This window comes from Musca domestica, unplaced genomic scaffold (assembly GCF_030504385.1).
Source record: "Musca domestica strain aabys unplaced genomic scaffold, Musca_domestica.polishedcontigs.V.1.1 72, whole genome shotgun sequence".
NCBI lineage: Eukaryota > Metazoa > Arthropoda > Insecta > Diptera > Muscidae > Musca > Musca domestica.
The window spans coordinates 536,215-556,353 of NW_026712388.1; the positions used below are offsets into that span (position 1 = coordinate 536,215).

Genomic DNA, 20,139 nt, shown 5'->3' on the forward strand with positions numbered 1-20,139 from the left:
TTTTTTTTTAAAAAATCCACGTTTTCTTGGTCTAATGGTCCTTGAAAAAATTCTTTAAAAAATCCACGTTTTCTTGGTCTAATGGTCCTTGAAAAAATTCTTTAAAAATCCACGTTTTCTTGCTCTAATGGTCCTTGGAAAAATTCTTTAAAAAATCCACGTTTTCTTGGTCTAATGGTCCTTGCAAGAAATTCTTTAAAAAAATCCAGATTTTGTTGGTCAAAATGGGATGAAGATGTATACCGAAGCTATATAAAAATCTAAACCGATCTCGATAAAATTTGGTAGAGGTATTTTCGAGCTGTATCTGATGTCCGGTATCAAATAGCATTGTTGTGTAGTGTATATTCCGTATGTGAGTGACTTAAACTCCCAAATCGGATGCAACATATATATGGCAGCTATAGCTATATCTGAACCGATGTTCTCCAAATTTGATGTACTTACTTCTGGACCGAATTCTGTCGGATGTACCACAATTCACTCCATTTGGGCTGATATTAGCCATTTGGTGCACGAAAAGCCTGCAATCGGATAAAGATATACAGGGTGAGATAAAAAAACTGCCGTAATTTTTAATTTTTTTCTTTTTTGAAATTTTATTGAATGAAAGCAGAAATGTCGGAAATTGCATCAAATTTTAGATTAAGTTTAGATTTGTTCGAATTAGTCACCTTTGGTACGAATTATGGTCTTCAAACGGCCAAGAAACCGTCACGCGCTGTCCGAATGTTGCTCTGCGGTATTTTGGCCCATTCCCGGCGAAGCAATTGCTTGTGGTGATCGACACTTTGGTATTTTTTGCAAAAATGTTTGCGTGTCCAAGGCTTTAATACACCCTCCATATTCGGCATTTATTCTGATGCCGTGGTCTTTTAATATGAGCGCAGAGCGAACATCGGCCATCACCACCATCACCGTGGCCGGCGCTTGAGTTCTGGTGGCCAGCCAAAGGTGCACATTTTCAGCTGACCTCTTTGATAAGTAAACACAACCATATTGTATCTTTACAATCTACTGGACAACGAATGTTTTCTCATGGGAGAAAATCAAATTCGGAATTTCACCATTTTCGGCCAAGCGAAGCAACTCTTTAGCTCATTTGAGTCTATTTTCTTTCTGTTGCGGTGTAAGTTCTTGCACTTTTTGCAATTTCAAAGGCTTTACCCCAAGCTCATTTTTCAATATTTGCCGAATGGAATATTGCGATATATTTAGCCCACGAGCCATTTTGCGGCCACTGCCATGCGGGCTTCGATCAAGTCACTTCTTTACTTTTCGAGCCATTTTTGCTGATGCTGCTGTTCCCTTCCGTCCACATCATTGACGTCGGGCTACGCTACCAGTATCACGGTAAAGAGATACACAAGATTTATTCACATTTAAATACTGGAGTGCTCTAACGATAGCCAAAGAAATCACACTATCACGCTTGCATTCAATTACGAATAACTTTTTTCTGGAAAATTCTCACCGAAATGCTTTTGTAAGATTGTAAACAATATAATGAGCTGTCACTGGAATAATTTTTACAGCTGTCGGACGAGTGGCTTAGAAATGACAGCAGTCTGAAGTTGGTTTCAGTTTTTTCATCTCACGCTGTGCATGGGAGCTATAGCTATATCTGAACCGATTTTCACTTAATTTGAAGGATGAATTCAGTCAAATGTGTCGAAATTCAGGTCATTTCAAACAACCCGAAATCGGTTCTGATCCGATCTCGATAAAATTTGACACAGGTATTTGTGGGCTGTATCTGATATCTGGTAGCAAAAATCATTCTTATGGAGTACATATTACGAAAGTGAGGGACTCTAACACCAAATCGGATGAAACATATATATGGGAGCTATAGCTATATCTGAACCGATTTTCATAAAATTTGATGTGCTTGCTTCCAGACTGAATTCGGTAAAATGTTCCAAAATTAGGTCATTTGACCTGATATTGGCCAATTGTCTCACAATTAACCCGAAATCGATTTATGTTATATATGGGAGCTATATCTAAATTTGAACCGATTCTCCCCAATTTTAATAGGGTTCGTCCTTGGGCCAAACAAATATTGTTTGGAAAATTTCATCTCAATCGGATAATAAATGCGGCCTGCATTTTGTTCACAAAAATACATGGACAGATGAACGGATGGATGGACTGACAGAAAGTGATTTTGTAAAGATCCTCAAAATTAGATATGGGTCGATCATTCTTCCTTCTCCATGTTACAAACAAATGCACAAAGACATAATACCCTTCCCACTAAGTGGTGTAGGGTATCAAAATATTTCAGATATTGTATGTAGTAATCATTTATCGGCCCCATCATTTGCTTAGGGGCATCAAATAAATCGCCCGCCGGTTTTTTTATAATTTCTTATTTTCATGGAGGTTTTTGTTACCTTAATAATGGGTTAATATAGAATACCAGAATTTACTTTGGACCCCACTGCCTTCAAGGTCACTTCCTTTCGGAATTGGAAATTGTTCACATTGAAAACGTGTTTGTTTCTTATTGTCTCTAATTTTCGGTTTTCAATTCACTAACGATTTTTCATAATTAGAATTGACATTGAATCTCTGTGGTATTGAAAAGAACCGGTATTGCCACAAAACCACAAACATCCACCATCCGCAAGCGATTAGCTAACCAACCAGCAGCAACAGCGCTAAAATTACGTTAATATCTTTGCTCAGATTGCCAATAGAATTGAACGTTTAACTGACGAAGATAAACTTATTAACATTTTAACGGATTTTTAAGCGTGGGAATATTTTTTCAACAGCTTGTCTTATTATTATGCAGAACAAGTGGTTTACTTTGAAATATTTAAATATTTATTTAAGCAAAACATAAACAATGGAAATCATAAAGTTTTTTTGTTAACCCAGCAAACATATTAATGAAAGAGAAAAAATTGGGAGGAAAAAGTTCTTTAAAAAATCCACATTTTCTTGGTCTAAAAGTCCTTGGAAAGATTCTTTAAAAAATCCACGTTTTCTTGGTCTAATGGTCCTTGGAAAAATTCTTTAAAAAATCCACGTTTTCTTGGTCTAATGGTCCTTGGAAAAATTCTTTAAAAAATCCACGTTTTCTTGGTCTAATGGTCCTTGGAAAAATTCTTTAAAAAATCCACGTTTTCTTGGTCTAATGGTCCTTCGAAAAAAAATCTTTAAAAAATCCACGTTTTCTGGTCTAATGGTCCTTGGAAAAATTCTTTAAAAAATCCACGTTTTCTTGGTCAAATCGTCCTTGGAAAAATTCTTTAAAAAATCCTCGTTTTCTTGGTCAAATCGTCCTTGGAAAAATTCTTTAAAAAATCCACGATTTCTTGGTCTAATGGTCCTTGGAAAAATTCTTTAAAAATTCCACGTTTTCTTGGTCTAATGGTCCTTGGAAAAATTCTTTAAAAAATCCACGATTTCTTGGTCTAATGGTCCTTGGAAAAATTCTTTAAAAAATCCACGATTTCTTGGTCTAAAGGTCCTTAGAAAAATTCTTTAAAAAATCCACGTTTTCTTGGTCTAATGGTCCTTGAAAAAAATTATTTAAAAAATCCACGTTTTCTTGGTCTAATGTTCCTTGGAAAAATTCTTTAAAAAATCCACGTTTTCTTGGTCTAATGGTCCTTGGGAAAAATCTTTAAAAAATCCTCGTCCTTGGAAAAAATTTTTACAAAATCCACGTTTTCTTGGTCTAATGGTCTTTGGGAAAATTCTTTAAAAAATCTACGTTTTCTTGGTCTAATGGACCTTGGGAAAAATCTTTAAAAAATCTACGTTTTCTTGGTCTAATGGTCTTTAAAAAATCGACGTTTTCTTGGTCTAATGGTCCTTAGGAAAAATCTTTAAAAAATCCACGTTTTCTTCGTCTAATGGTCCTTGGGAAAAATCTTTAAAAAATCCTCGTCCTTGGAAAAATTTTTTACAAAATCCACGTTTTCTTGGTCTAATGGTCTTTGGGAAAATTCTTTAAAAAAATCTACGTTTTCTTGGTCTAATGGACCTTGGGAAAAATCTTTAAAAAATCTACGTTTTCTTGGTCTAATGGTTTTTAAAAAATCTACGTTTTCTTGGTCTAATGGTCTTTAAAAAATCTACGTTTTCTTGGTCTAATGGTCTTTAAAAAATCGACGTTTTCTTGGTCTAATGGTCCTTAGGAAAAATCTTTAAAAAATCCACGTTTTCTTGGTCTAATGGTCCTTGGAAAAAATTCTTTAAAAAATCCACGTTTTCTTGGTCTAATGGTCCTTGGAAAAAATTCTTTAAAAAATCCACGTTTTCTTGGTCTAATGGTCCTTAAAAATATTCTTTAAAAAATCCACGTTTATTGGTCCTTGAAAAAATATTCTTTAAAAAATTCACGTTTATTGGTCCTTCAAAAAATTTTTTAAAAAAATCCACGTTTATTGGTCCTTGAAAAAATATTCTTTAAAAATCCACGTTCATTGGTCCTTGAAAAAATATTCTTTAAAAACCCACGTTTATTGGTCCTTGAAAAAATATTCTTTAAAAATCCACGTTTATTGGTCCTTGAAAAAATATTCTTTAAAAATCCACGTTTATTGGTCCTTGAAAAAATATTCTTTAAAAATCCACGTTTATTGGTCCTTGAAAAAATATTCTTTAAAAATCCACGTTTATTGGTCCTTGAAAAATATTCTTTAAAAATCCACGTTTATTGGTCCTTGAAAAATATTCTTTAAAAATCCACGTTTATTGGTCCTTGAAAAAATATTCTTTAAAAATCCACGTTTATTGGTCCTTGCAAAAATATTCTTTAAAAATCCACGTTTATTGGTCCTTGAAAAAATATTCTTTAAAAATCCACGTTTATTGGTCCTTGCAAAAATATTCTTTAAAAATCCACGTTTCTTGCTCCGCTAATTCTTAAAAAATATTTTTTTTAAAATTCAAGTATTCCTTAATTTTTCCGAAAAGTTGAATATTTAACATTTCACATCAATCTTCCCTAAACTTTAAGACCACAAAAAACTTCACAATTCAAAAGATTCTTCACATGGAAGAAAACTTGTCTTTCTTTCCAAATCCTGTCATAACTTATGAAACAATGTAAGTTTTCATGCAGAAATCAAAAACAAAAAAATAATAATATATGGCTTCTCTTTATCAAACTTAGCTAACATTTTCCCTAAAGAAAACATGTTTTCATCTCTCTCTCATTCCCTATATTTTTTTTCTTTTCAGATCCGAAAATATCTTTCCCACACATAATAACAACAATTTATGGACAACTAAATGGTAAGGAATCAAAAAAAAAGCAAAAACAATTTCTGCAATGATTAATTACAGCATTTAAAAACATCAACTTTTTTCACAGAAGCAAAAAAAAGTTAGAAAACAAAACTGCATTGGGTATTATATCACAAACGCATGAGGAAACATGGCCAGCAGTCCATGCCGGCTCCTTGGGGATATTTTCACTGTGCAAGAAACTCAACTAGAAATGAAAAAGTGTAATAAGACATGACACAAACATCAACAGCAACAACAACATTAGCAATAGCAAACATTTCAACATATCCCGGAAATTTCTGGCATTGTTACACATGTATCTTAACTTATGATTATTATCAATTGCAAGTCATCCTGGCCAGCCAGCTAGCTAGCTCTAGGCTAGAGAGCTAGCTAGCCACCTTCATCATCATCCTGGCCTTATTATTATCAACTGACAATAGTGGCGCGCTTCTATGCTCTCACAATTGTTGTTGACTTTATCTAAACAGCTTTTAGTCACGGAGCGTTTATTTTTGTGGCCATAAGAAAATTTTGCAATAGCCCAGTGGGGAAAATTTGCACGAATGAAAAAAATATATTTCTCAAAAAAAAAAAGAAGCTGAAAAAGCTTCTCTAGGTATAGAAGAGCTGCAAAAGCTCTGTAGAAGCTCTTCTAGCCATAGAAGAGCTCTGTAGAAGCTCTTCTAGGCATAGAAGAGCTCTGTAGAAGCTCTTCTAGCCATAGAAGAGCTCTGTAGAAGCTCTTCTAGCCATAGAAGAGCTCTGTAGAAGCTCTTCTAGTCATAGAAGAGCTCTGTAGAAGCTCTTCTAGCCATAGAAGAGCTCTGTAGAAGCTCTTCTAGCCATAGAAGAGCTCTGTAGAAGCTCTTCTAGCCATAGAAGAGCTCTGTAGAAGCTCTTCTAGCCATAGAAGAGCTCTGTAGAAGCTCTTCTAGCCATAGAAGAGCTCTGTAGAAGCTCTTCTAGCCATAGAAGAGCTCTGTAGAAGCTCTTCTAGCCATAGAAGAGCTCTGTAGAAGCTCTTCTAGCCATAGAAGAGCTCTGTAGAAGCTCTTCTAGCCATAGAAGAGCTCTGTAGAAGCTCTTCTAGCCATAGAAGAGCTCTGTAGAAGCTCTTCTAGGCATAGAAGAGCTCTGTAGAAGCTCTTCTAGCCATAGAAGAGCTCTGTAGAAGCTCTTCTAGCCATAGAAGAGCTCTGTAGAAGCTCTTCTAGCCATAGAAGAGCTCTGTAGAAGCTCTTCTAGCCATAGAAGAGCTCTGTAGAAGCTCTTCTAGCCATAGAAGAGCTCTGTAGAAGCTCTTCTAGGCATAGAAGAGCTCTGTAGAAGCTCTTCTAGCCATAGAAGAGCTCTGTAGAAGCTCTTCTAGCCATAGAAGAGCTCTGTAGAAGCTCTTCTAGCCATAGAAGAACTCTGTAGAAGCTCTCCTAGCCATAGAAGAGCTCTATACAAGCTCTTCTAGCCATAGAAGAGCTCTGTAGAAGCTCTTCTAGCCATAGAAGAGCTCTGTAGAAGCTCTTCTAGCCATAGAAGAGCTCTGTAGAAGCTCTTCTAGCCATATAAGAACTCTGTAGAAGCTCTTCTAGCCATAGAAGAGCTCTGTAGAAGCTCTTCTAGCCATAGAAGAGCTCTGTAGAAGCTCTTCTAACCATAGAAGAGCTCTGTAGAAGCTCCTCTAGCCATAGAAGAGCTCTGTAGAAGCTCCTCTAGCCATAGAAGAGCTCTGTAGAAACTTCTCTAGCCATAGAAGAGCTCTGTAGAAGCTCCTCTAGCCATAGAAGAGCTCTGTAGAAGCTCCTCTAGCCATAGAAGAGCTGTTAAGGCTCTTCTATCCATAGAAGAGCTGTTAAGGCTCTTCTATCCATAGAAGAGCTGTTAAGGCTCTTCTATCCATAGAAGAGCTGTTAAGGCTCTTCTATCTATAGAAGAGCTGTTAAGGCTCTTCTATCTATAGAAGAGCTGTTAAGGCTCCTCTATCTATAGAAGAGCTGTTAAGGCTCTTTCTATCTATAGAGGAGCTGTTAAGGCTCTTCTATCTATAGAAGAGCTGTTAGGGCTCTTCTATCTATAGAAGAGCTGTTAAAGCTCTTTCGAAGGTCTTTTTTTAAAGATATCTCAAAGTTCTTCAGGCTATAGAAAACCTCTGAGATTTTTTCTATTTTTCAAATCCTTAGAGCCTTAAGAGCTCTTCTATAGATAGAAGAGCCTTAACAGCTCTTCAAGCCATAGAAGAGCCTTAGAAGCTCTTCTAGCCATAGAAGAGCTGTTAAGGCTCTTCTATCTATAGAAGAGCTGTTAAGGCTCTTCTATCTATAGAAGAGCTGTTAAGGCTCTTCTATCTATAGAAGAGCTGTTAAGGCTCTTCTATCTATAGAAGAGCTGTTAAGGCTCTTCTATCTATAGAAGAGCTGTTAAGGCTCTTCTATCTATAGAAGAGCTTCTATCTATAGAAGAGCTGTTAAGGCTCTTCTATCTATAGAGGAGCTGTTAAGGCTCTTCTATCTATAGAAGAGCTGTTAAGGCTCTTCTATCTATAGAAGAGCTGATAAAGCTCTTTCGAAGGTCTTTTTTTAAAGATATCTCAAAGTTCTTCAGGCTATAGAAAACCTCTGAGATTTTTTCTATTTTTCAAATCCAATTTTTTGGCACCGGGCTTCTTTTTTTACAACGATACAAAGTTGCTATCATGTAATAATTTATTTCCCTATAGCCTTTTCTAGCATTGTCGGATGGCTGGCTGGCATATATAAATATGTATGCATGTCGAATTAAGTTACGCTCACAAACAATAACCAAGCAAAAGGCAAAGATAATTTGATTTTCTGCAAAAGAAACCAAAATGGGGAAATATTCAACGCACTCAACGATAAATAAAGTCGCCAATTACAGTAATAGTATATTTTTGGTTATGTGGGTATGGAGGTATGATAATGATGGTAAAACAGAAAGAAACTTTTAATGGACAGTTGATACAAGACAGATGTTTGAATGTGTTTTTAATGGGTCTGTTTTTTAGTTTTTAAGAAATGACCAGCCAATTTAAAAATTTCTCTATAAGTCAATAGAAACATGGATGGGTCATCATAACTTACAGGTCGCTTAGTTTACCCATATAAACTGATTTAACATTTTTTTTTTTTTAAATTCCGACATTATATTTTTCTGCTTTACATACCAACCTCGTACCACCTACCACTTGTCCTCTGAGAATATACAACCTCAACTAAGTGAATTTCTTGTGATTTTAACTACGGTTTAATTTCTTCCTTTGTATTACACCCCCCCCCCCCCTCACATTTGGAAGACAGCCAAAAAGTATTTATGGACATGCAACATGTTGCATGTCGTTTACTGTGTGTACATAATTACCACAATGATGATGATGATGATGTTCATCATCATAATAATTATCATTAGTTACTATACACACACATGTAGCACACACACTAACATATGAAATGATGGCATTCTTCTTTTGATGTGAAGCATTAAGGAAAAGCATAACAATTTTTTTTTCTACAAAACAACAACAACAACAACAACACAGAAAAAGCAAGGTATTTATGCAAAGTGGATTTACTAGCTCTGTGATAGCTGGCAATATGCCTACCTGCATGACTAGAAGGCTGGCTGGCTGGCAGACTGCCTAGTGTAATTTTGTTTTGGCCTCCAGTTATAATTTCATATTCTTATGAAGAAGATATGCAATAGATAGAAATAAAGAAATGAATGTCTATTGCAGACTTTAGTCGGACTTAATGGCAGTTGGGCTACCCTACATTTGCCAAAATTCTTCTTTTATAGGAAACCCCTTGAAAATGTCCTTGGAAAATAGAAAATCTTAGCTGATCTATGGTAGAAGACCACTCAGACTAGACATTTGTTAGATCTTCTATTAACAATAGTAGGGCTACCCTACATTTGGCAAAATTTGTCTTTAATAGGAACCCACTTAGAAATGTCTTCGGAAAATAGAAAACTTTAGATGAAATATGGTAGGAGACTACCTAGAGTACACACTTGCCAGACCTCAGCCCTATGTCTAGAGACAGCCATATGTCTAGAGAGGGTATAAAAATACCTGGACTTTTTATATGGAAGATCTGGCAAGTGTCTAGTCTAGGTAGTCTTCTACCATAGATCACCTAAAGTTTTCTATTTTCCGAATCATTTGAAACTGCCAAAACGTGCCTCATTGAAATAAGGGTTTAAGATCCTAGGTCTCTTTGGACCAAATCCGTTTCAGGGCATTTAAAGTCGATCTAAAGACGTCCATCCGCCCGTCTTTCTGGCCGACTGGTGCACACAATAATTCTCGAAGGGAATATCTGATTTGGTCCAAACTTGGTACATTGTAATATTATTATCAAACTTAGATCGAGTTCGGAAATGGGCAGTATCGATTTCACTCCTTATGGTACCTCCCCCACAAACGGTCGAAATTTTCAAAAAAATATTTTTACTGCACAGAAAGAGAAAGAATAATTCAATTTTACTCGTACTTTGAAAATCCTAATATTTGCATCAGTGCTAAGTCAGGTGCAAAAATGGACAATATCGGTCCACTCCATCAAGTACCTCCCCCACAAAGGGTCTAAATTTTGAATAATTGTAGCTTTTATAAAAGAGATGTAAGAGCCCGATTGTCTTCAAACTGCACACACCACAATATTTTTATTAACCCAAGGTCTGGTGTGAAGATGGAATATATCGGTTCACTCCTTATGGTACCTCCCCCACAAAAGGGTCAAAATTTTTGAATATTCATGAAGCTCATAAAACGCGAAATTAATATCCGATTCCATTCAGACTTGACACATCACAATATTTCCATCAACGCAAGATTTGTTTAAAAGATAGCAGAGATCGGACCATTTCTTCTGATACCTCTCCCAGAACGGGTAAATATTTTGAATATTCAAAACAATTATAAATTTCGAAATAAGCATCCGGTTCTGTTCATATTACACACATCTCATTATTTCTACTAACACGAAATCTGCTGTAAAGATGGGATGTATCGGTCCACTCGTTCGGGTACCACCCTCACAAATGGTCAATTTTTTGAATATTCGTGATAATATCCATCATATAACGCGAAATTAATATCGGATTCCATTCAGACTGGACACATCCCAATAATATTAGATAGTAGAGATCGGACCACTCCTTCTGGTACCTTCCTCACAAAGGGTCAAAGTTTTGAATAACGACAACGATCATAAAATCCGAAATAAATCGGTTTTCCTCATATTTGACAAATCCCATTTTTTCTACTAACACAAGATCTGCTGGGAAGATGGGATACATCGGTCCACATCTTCTGGTACCTCCCCACAAAGGGTCAACATTTTGAATAACAATGAAGCTCATAATACGCAAAATTAACATCCGAGTCCACTGAGACGTAGTACATCTCAATATTTCCATCAACAAAAGATCTGTCATTAAGATGGTAGAGATCGGACCATTCCTTCAGGTACCTCTCCCACAAAGGGTCAAAGTTTTGAATAACAAAAACGATCACAAAATCCGAATTAATCATTCGGTTCTCTTCATATTTCACAAATTCCATTATTTCTACTAACTCAAAATCTGCCAAGAAGATGGAATATATCGGTCTACTCCTACCTCCCCCATAAAGGGTCACAATTTTGAATATCCATGAAGCTCATAAAACGCGAAATCAGCCACCGATTCCCTTCTAGACTATGTACATCTCAATATTTCTATCAAAAGAAGATCTGTTATAAAGATGGTAGAGATCGAACCATTTCTTCTGGTACCTCTCCCACAAAGGGTCAAAGTTTTGAATTACCAAAACGATCATAAAATCCGAAATAATCATTCGGTTCTCTTCATATTTCACAAATCCCATTATTTCTACTAAAATCTCGTATGAAGATAGAATATATCGGTCTACTCCTTCTGGTACCTCCTCCATAAAGGGTCACAGTTTTGAATATTCATGAAGCTCATAAAACACGAATTTAACATCTGATTCAATTCAGACTTGGTACATCTCAATATTTCCATGAACACAAGATCTGTTATAAAGATGGTGGAGTTCGGACCATTCCTTCTGGTACATGTCCAACAAAGGATCAAAGTTTTGAATAAGCAAAACGATCATAAAATCCGAAATAATCTTTCGGTTCTCTGCATATTTCACACATCACAAAATTTTTATTAACCCAAGGTCTGGTGTAAAGATGTGATACATCTGTCCACTTATTCTGGTACCTTCCCCGCAAAGGGTCAAGGTATTGAACATCCATGAAGCTCATAAAACGCGAAATTAACATCCGATTCCGTTCAGTCATGGTACATCTCAATATTTCCATCAACACAAGATCTGTTATAAAAATTTTAGATATCAGCCAATTTCTTCTGGTACCTCTCCCACATAGGGTTCAAGACTTTGAAAAACAAAACGCTCAAAGAAAACGAAATAACCATTCAACTCTCTTCAAATTTCACACATACAAACATTTTTACTAATACAAGAACTGTTGTGAAGATGATATATATCTGTGAACCCCTTCTGGTACCTCACTCACAAAGGGTCAACATTTTCAATACCTTTATCTGTTATAACTTGCAAAATAAGTCAGCGATTCTTTTCAAATTCCTATATCTAAATATTTATTTCGATCAAAACCTGAGATGAATATGGAATTTATGATTTCCCACAAAAATTGGATATAAAATAAAAATGTTCGATTTTCTTGTAATTTTGCCCATACCAATATTTTTATCTGCATTAAATGCAGTATGAAAATGAAAAATTTTCGGTCGTCTATATCTGGTACCTCACGAACATTTTAACATTTTCTAAAAATTATCGTTATTCTCATATAAAGTGAAGGATGTAACCAATATAGTCCAAACCTGGCACGTCTCAATATTTATATCATATTTATTTAAGTCCGATATGATATGGACATTATTAGGCCATTCCTTCGGAACCTACTCCATTAAGGGTCAACAATTTGAATAATAACAACACGAGTCAAAATATATATAAATAATCGAATATTGGCTGAGGGTATACATCTGTCGGCACAAACGACTTTTTAGTTTGTTTTCTGTCTTTTTTTAATTTTTTCAATGAATAAAGAAATGTTCTAAACCGTTCAGTATTTCCATGTGTAAGGTATTGCAAATTATTATGTCTTAAACGTTTGAAAAAAAAATGAACACAATCCATGTTAGCCAACAGGAAAGTTGTAGAGTCAGTTGGTAAATTTGTTCGATTGTCTCTTTGAATTATTATCATTTGCCTTGAATGAGGCCCCCTCTTTCTCTCACACACTCTCTCTCTCTCTCTCTCTCTCTTGTGGTGTAAGTGCGATTCAATTTTAAGTAGCTTTTTAGGTCTCCACCAAAGACATAATTTTCTTTATTCCTTTTGTTGTTGCTGCTGTTGTTGTTATTATTAATATTGTTACAACACAGAAAAAACAGCACATAAATAAGTGGAACACGCACACACACTCTCACACACACATAAATGCATTCGCATTTATGTTGCATTATTGTGTTATGTTTTATTACATTTGCGGCAGCAAACGGCCGCAACAGTTGCATTAGTTTAGTTGTTGCTACTAAACACCAGCAGCAATAACAACAACAACAACATAATTATTGTGGTTAGTTTTGTTTTCTTGCTGTTGTTTGTTGTTATTTTTTCCTTTGATGTTGTAACTGTAACATGTTTTCCCTATCTCCAGCAAAAACAACAAAAACTATACTTAATACCAGAAGCGTTTTCCACTGCGCTTTTTTGTTTGTAATTCGTGTGTTTGTATGTGGTCATTTAAAATAATGGAAAACTATTTCATAAGCATTGAGAACTAAAAATGGGACGACAATAGGTCTTATGTTTATAAAAGGGAGTTGGGGTACAGTGGCTCCACAGACTTGGCACATCTCAATATTTCTATCAACAAAATATATGTTATAAAGAAGGCAGAGATCGGACCATTCCTTCTGGTATCTGCCACAAATAGGGTCAAAGTTTGGAATAACCAAAACGATCATAAAATCCCAAATAAGAATCCGATTCTATTCATATTTCACAAATCCCATTATTTCTACTAACTCAAGATCTGTGTAGATGGAATATCGGGAAGGTGTGATGGTGTATGGGAAGGTGTGACAAAAATGTTTCTATACAACTAATCGAACTTATTTTTTTAGGCGAACCCAAAAAAATTATGGAAGATTTTAGGTACATATATTTTATTATAAAGGGCCGTAATTAGACATTTGGTGTTGCTAATGGATACCTGATGTTCAGGCAGAATAATATTAATATGGGTCCCCAATTTGTTATAGCCCCCTACCCCTTTATTTTAAATATTTGAAGGGACATATGTTTTATGCATCACCATATCACCGTCGATTTTTTCACTATTATTTTTTCACCACTCCAAGTAATACATTGATGAATGAATGATTACAAAACTAAAACAAAACTGAGAAGAGAGGAAATTGCATGTTCTCTTCTCAGTGAGTTCTTTTTGGTGGACTTATCAAGAACTCATCAATTAGTTATCGACAAATAATCGATACATAAACGAAACAAATTAAAAAGTATCACTCGGTTTTACCGACAGATGTAAACCCCCAGGCAATGTTCGATTATTTAAATATATGTTGACTTCTGTTATGATTTGTCAAATTTTTGACCCTCTATGGAGTAGATTCCGAAGGAATAGACCAATATTGTCTATATCGTATCGGACCAAAATAAATATGTTATAAATATTGCGAAGTTCCAACGTTGGACTATATTGGTTACTTTCTTCACTTTATCTGAGATGTGTGATATTTTTTTTAGTAAACGTTTAAGAGTGCGTGAAATACCAGATATAGTCGACCGAAGTATTCCATTTTCATATTTCATTTGATACAGATAAAAATATTGGTATGCGCAAAATTTCAAGAAAATCGAACATTTATATCCAATTTTATGCGGAATCATAAATTCCACTTTCATATCAGATTTCTGGTTATGATAAATATTTAGATATATGAAGTTGTAATAAGTCCCCGACTTCATCAAAATTTATGACAGATAAATATATTGAAAATTATGACCTTTTGTGAGAAGCCAGAAGTAGTTTGCAGATATATATCATCTTTACTACAGATTTTTTTTTGCAAAAATGTTTGGATGTGTGAAATTTGAGGAGAGTTGGATGCTTATTTCGCTCTCTTTGAGCGTTTTGTTTTTCAAAATCTTGAACTCTATTTGGAAGAGGTATTATTGATGTTATTGGATGGATATTCATTTCGCATTTATGAGTTTTATCGATATTCAAAATGTTGGCTCTTTGTGGGGGAGGTACCAGAAGGAGTAGACCGATACATCCCATTATCACAGCAAATCTTGTGTTAGTAGAAATAATGGGATGTGTGAAATATGAGAAGAACCTGATGCTATTTTCGGATTTTCTAATCGTTTGGTTATTGAAAATTTTGACCCTTTGTGAGGGAGGTACCAGAAGAAATGATCCGAATTCTACCATCTTTATAACAGATCTTGTGTTAATGGAAATATAGAGATGTGTCAAGTCTGAATGGAATCGGATGTTAATTTCGCGTTGTATGAGCTTCATGGATATTCAAAATTTTGTCCCTTTGTGGGGGAGGTACCAGCAGGAGTGTACCGATATTGCCCATCTTCACAGCAGATCTTGTGTTAGTAGAATTAATTGGATGTGTGAAATATAACAATAGAGAACCGGATGTTTTTTTTTTCGGATTTTAAAATCATTTTGGTTACTCTAAACTATGACCCTTTTGTGGGAAGGTACCAGAAGGAGTGGTTCGGTCTCTACCATCTTTATAACAGATCTTGTGCTGCTGATAGAAATATTGAAACGTGCCAATTCTGAATAAAATTGGATGTTAATTTCGCTTCATGGATATGGAAAATGGTGACCCATTCGTGGGAGAGGTACCAAAAGTAGTGGACCGATAAAGTCCATCTTCTTGGGTTAATAATAATATTGTGATGTGTGTAATTTGAAGACAGTCCGATTGTCTTCAAATTACATCAAATTTTATAAGAGTTATATTTTTCAAAATTTTGATAGTTTGGGGGGAGATTCTTGATGGAGAAGACCGATATTGTCGGTTTTCGCATCTGAGGTATCAATGATATTAATATTTGAAAAATTGGAGCGAAATCGAAAAAAGAAAGGACTCTTTCTATGCAGTAAAATATTATTTCGAAAATTTCGATCTTTTGTGGGTGATGTACTAGGATTAGACCGATATTGCCCATCTCCGAACTAGATCTAAGGTTAATAATAATATTACGATGTATCATATTTGGACCAAGACGGATACTCCCTTCGAGAGTTATCGTGCGCACCAGCCAGCCAGACAGACGGATGGACGGACATCGCTAGATCGACTCCAAATGTCCTGAAACGGATTTGGTCCAAAGAGACCTAGGGTCTAAAATCGTAATTTCGATTTGACGTTTTGGCCGTATTAAATGATATATAACCTATCTAGCCATATGACTGAGGGTATAAAAATACTCCGAAATACAGTTTCGTATTTCATATGAGACTTTCTCGATTGTGCATGGTAGTATCATTTGATAATTAAATTTCTAAATAAATACCAAGTTTGCGTTGTTTTAAAAGGTTCCCATAATTATCAGCAGGCAAACATTAAAGTGCGAACTAAGCTTCAGATCAAATATCACGAAAAACATATTATTGTATAACCACACAGTATACACTCAAAAAAAAGTTGTTAGTTCTTCAATAAATATCAAAAAAAGTCATTTATTATATTTTAGACCCGCATGTCTCTTTGGACGAAACTCGTCCCAGAATATTTTGGCGATTTCTCATCGTTCATTGGTTTACTAGTTACTTTCAATTTTTTTTATTAATTTAGATAAACATCAGATTATATATCTTCAAAATCGATTTTTTTTTAAATACCAAAATAACAACACTTATTTGAAAAGCTTATATTTGTTGAGGGAAAAGCTTTTGAACGCATTAGGCTTATCGATTTCTTCTATGGTCATTTTTATTTGAGACTAAGAATATTTTTTTTGTTTGCGATTGTATTTCCCACCCAAAACAGACTACTTACGATACAAATATAATTTGTTGAGAAAAGCAACATTTAGCAATGAATAAAACTATGACAATGGGAAATGAACATTTTGTAATCAGTTTTTTTTTTTTTTTTTGTTATTGTCTGTTGTCTGTTTTTGTTAATGCTTAGCTTATTAGCGCTTGAGTGGGTTGTCACAATAATTTGACAATTTAATTGTGTTGGTGACAAGTGATCATGGTACGTAGTACTACTGCTATAATATCATGCCGCTAAGCGTCGATGTTCTGCAATCAAGGTAGCTAATTCGAAGGAGGAAAATAATTTTAAATTGCGGAAGTCATTCACATGATAGTTTTTTCAGGGACCAGCCAAGGCGTGGATTTATTAGCAGAAACGTAAATTTTTTAAAGAAAAATTTTCAAGATTTTTTATGGATGTTTTAAAGAATATTTTTCAAGGATTATCAGAAACGTGGATTTTTAAGCAATATTTTTTCAAAAATTATCAGAAACGAGGATTTTTTTAAGAATATTTTTCCAAGGATTATCAGAAACGTGGATTTTTTAAAGAATTTTTCAAGGATTAACAGAAACGTGGATTTTTGAAAATTTTTTTTTTCGGATTGGTAGAAACGTGGATTTTTTTTAAAAATATTTTTTCAAATATCATCAGAAACGTGAATTTTTTAAGGAATATTTTTTCAAGGATTATCAGAAACGTGAGTTTTTTAAGGAATATTTTTTCAAGGATTATCAGAAACGTGGATTTTTAAAGAATTTTTTTCAAGGATTAACAGAAACGTGGATTTTTTAAAGAATTTTTTTATTCAAGAATTAACAGAAACTTGGATTTTTTAAGGAATATTTTTTCAAGGATTATCAGAAACGTGGATTTTTTAAAGAATATTTTTTCAAGGATTATCAGAAACGTGGATTTTTTAAAGAATATTTTTCAACGATTATCAGAAACGTGGATTTTTTAAAGAATATTTTTTTACGGATTGTCAGAAACGTGGATTTTTTAAAGAATATTTTTTCAAGGATTGTCGGAAACGTGTATTTTTTTAAAGAATATTTTTTCAAGGATTGTCGGAAACGTGTATTTTTTTAAAGAATATTTTTTCAAGGATTATCAGAAACGTGGATTTTTTAAAGAATATTTTTTCAAGGATTATAAGAAACGTGGATTTTTTAAGGAATATTTTTTCAAGGATTATCAGAATCGCAGATTTAAAAAAAAAATTGGTGATTATCAGAAACTTGGATTTTTTAAAGAATACCTTTTCAAGAATTATCAGAAACGTGGATTTTTTAAGGAATATTTTTTCAAGGACTATCAGAAACGTGGATTTTTTAAAGAATATTTTTCCAAGGATTATCGGAAACGTGCATTTTTTAAGGAATATTTTTTCAAGAATTATCAGAAACGTAGATTTTTTAAAGAATATTTTTTCAAGGATTATCAGAAACGTGGATTTTTTAAAGAATATTTTTTCAAGAATTATCAAGGATTATCAGAAACGTTTTTCAAGGATCATCAGAAATGTGGATTGTTTAAATAATATTTTTTCAAGGATTATCAGAAACGTGGATTGTTTAAAGAATATTTTTTCAAGGATTATCAGAAACGTGGATTGTTTAAAGAATATTTTTTCAAGGATTATCAGAAACGTGGATTGTTGAAAGAATATTTTTTCAAGGATTATCAGAAACGTGGATTGTTTAAAGAATATTTTTTCAATGATTATCAGAAACGTGAATTGTTTAAAAAATATTTTTTCAAGGATTATCAGAAACGTGGATTGTTTAAAGAATATTTTTTCAAGGATTATCAGAAACGTGAATTGTTTAAAAAATATTTTTTCAAGGATTATCAGAAACGTGGATTGTTTAAAGAATATTTTTTCAAGGATTATCAGAAACGTGGATTGTTTAAAGAATATTTTTTCAAGGATTATCAGAAACGTGGATTTTTATAGGAATATTTTTTCAAGGATTATCAGAAACGTGGATTTTTTAAAAAACATTCTTTGAGGGTTATCAGAAAAGCAGATTTTTTAAAAAAATATTTTTGTGGATTATCAGAAGCGTAGATTTTTTAAAAAATATTTTTTGAGGATTATGAGAAACGTGGATTTTTTTAAAAAATATTTTTTGAGGATTATGAGAAACGTGGATTTTTTTAAAAAATATTTTTTGAGGATTATGAGAAACGTGGATTTTTTTAAAAAATATTTTTTCAAGGATTATAAATCCACGTTGTAGAAGTTCCTTAAAAAATATTCTTTAAAAAAAACTAATTTTTAATGAATTTTTTTCGAGAATTAACAGAAACGTGGATTTTTTAAAGAATATTTTTTCAAGGATTATCAGAAACGTAGATTTTTTAAAGAATATTTTTTCAAGGATTATCAGAAACGTGGATTTTTTTAAGAATATTTTTTCAAGTATTATCAGAAACGTGGATTTTTTAAAGAATATTTTTTCAAGGATTATCAGAAACGTAGATTATTTTAAGAATATTTTTTCAAGGATTATCAGAAACGTGGATTTTTTAAAGAATATTTTTTCAAGGATTATCAGAAACGTGGAATTTTTAAGGAATATTTTTTCAAGGATTATCAGAAACGTGGACTTTTTAAGGAATATATTATCAAGGATTATTATAAACACACATTTTTTAAAAAACAATTTTTTGAGGAGCGCCGATTTTCTAAAAAATATTTTTTTGAGTATTATCAGAAACCCAGATTATTTAAAAAAAAAATTTAGAGGATTATCAGAAATGCAGATTTTTAAAACATATTTTTTTAGGATTATCGGAAATGCAGATTTAAAACAATTAAGGACTATCTACAAATAATATTTTATTTATTTATTTATTTATTTATTTATTATTATTTTTTTTTTTTTTTTTTGTGGATTATCAAAAACGCAAATTATGAATTAAGCCATTTATAATGGCAGCACATTTAGAAATCCACGGATCTATAACACCATAGTAACTCCAAAACCATATCATATTCCACTTGCAAACAGTCCCTACCCTTTTGCCACCCATTCATAATTTTCCAACACTCTTGAATTTCCTACCAATTTTCTCACAAAACAATCGCTACATTCTTCTACACTTCAAAGAAGCGCTTCAACATTTTTAAACAAAATGAAATATTTAACCACATTTTTCCCGATCTGATCTAGGTTGGGAATTTCACGGGCCATGATCCATTGTTTAAAACATGCTCGTGCAATAAAACTCCATTAAAGCTACCAACTTGTTTTGCGGTTAGCGTAATAATTTTGTAATATTTATGCAACACATCTTGTCGAAGTTGTAAATTTACACATGATAATTTGTTTGCCAAAGGAGGCGGACGAGGCTGCCGATGATGAACCGCCACAAATTTCCCAGAGATAATGTCAGTTAGTCAATCATCAAGTCAACTCCGTGGCGATGTTGTTGAGCATCGACTGGAGGCACACTCACACACATTTGTGGTCCTACTGTGACTGCATGTTATGATTTCAAACGGTTGTTGGAAGTCTTAATTATTCAAACTTATCGCAAAATCATTTCATATGCGCTGGGTAACATCATATTTAGAAGATTGTTAGACACATATAATCGTCACCAGGGAGGATGTAGGGATGACGATTAGGGGAAAAAATTAGAGAGAAAAGTCTAAAACAGCTTCTATACATGGGAGACAAAGAGGGGAACTTTAAAAGAATAGACTCTCCATATAAGATCTTAAGAGGGCAGAAAATCTTTTATAAAAAAAGAATT

At 33.7% G+C, this 20,139-nt stretch overlaps 1 protein-coding gene across 1 annotated transcript in view; it reads left to right on the forward strand.

The window, feature by feature from the left end:
* The window catches only part of LOC101901175 (PKC-activated protein phosphatase-1 inhibitor), a 108,808-nt gene that overhangs the window by 77,669 nt on the left and 11,000 nt on the right, over window positions 1-20,139 (forward strand). The window contains exon 2 of the mRNA XM_005177714.4: window positions 5,206-5,259. The gene's annotated coding sequence lies outside the window, so the exon portion shown is untranslated. The remainder of the gene's footprint in view (window positions 1-5,205; window positions 5,260-20,139) is intronic.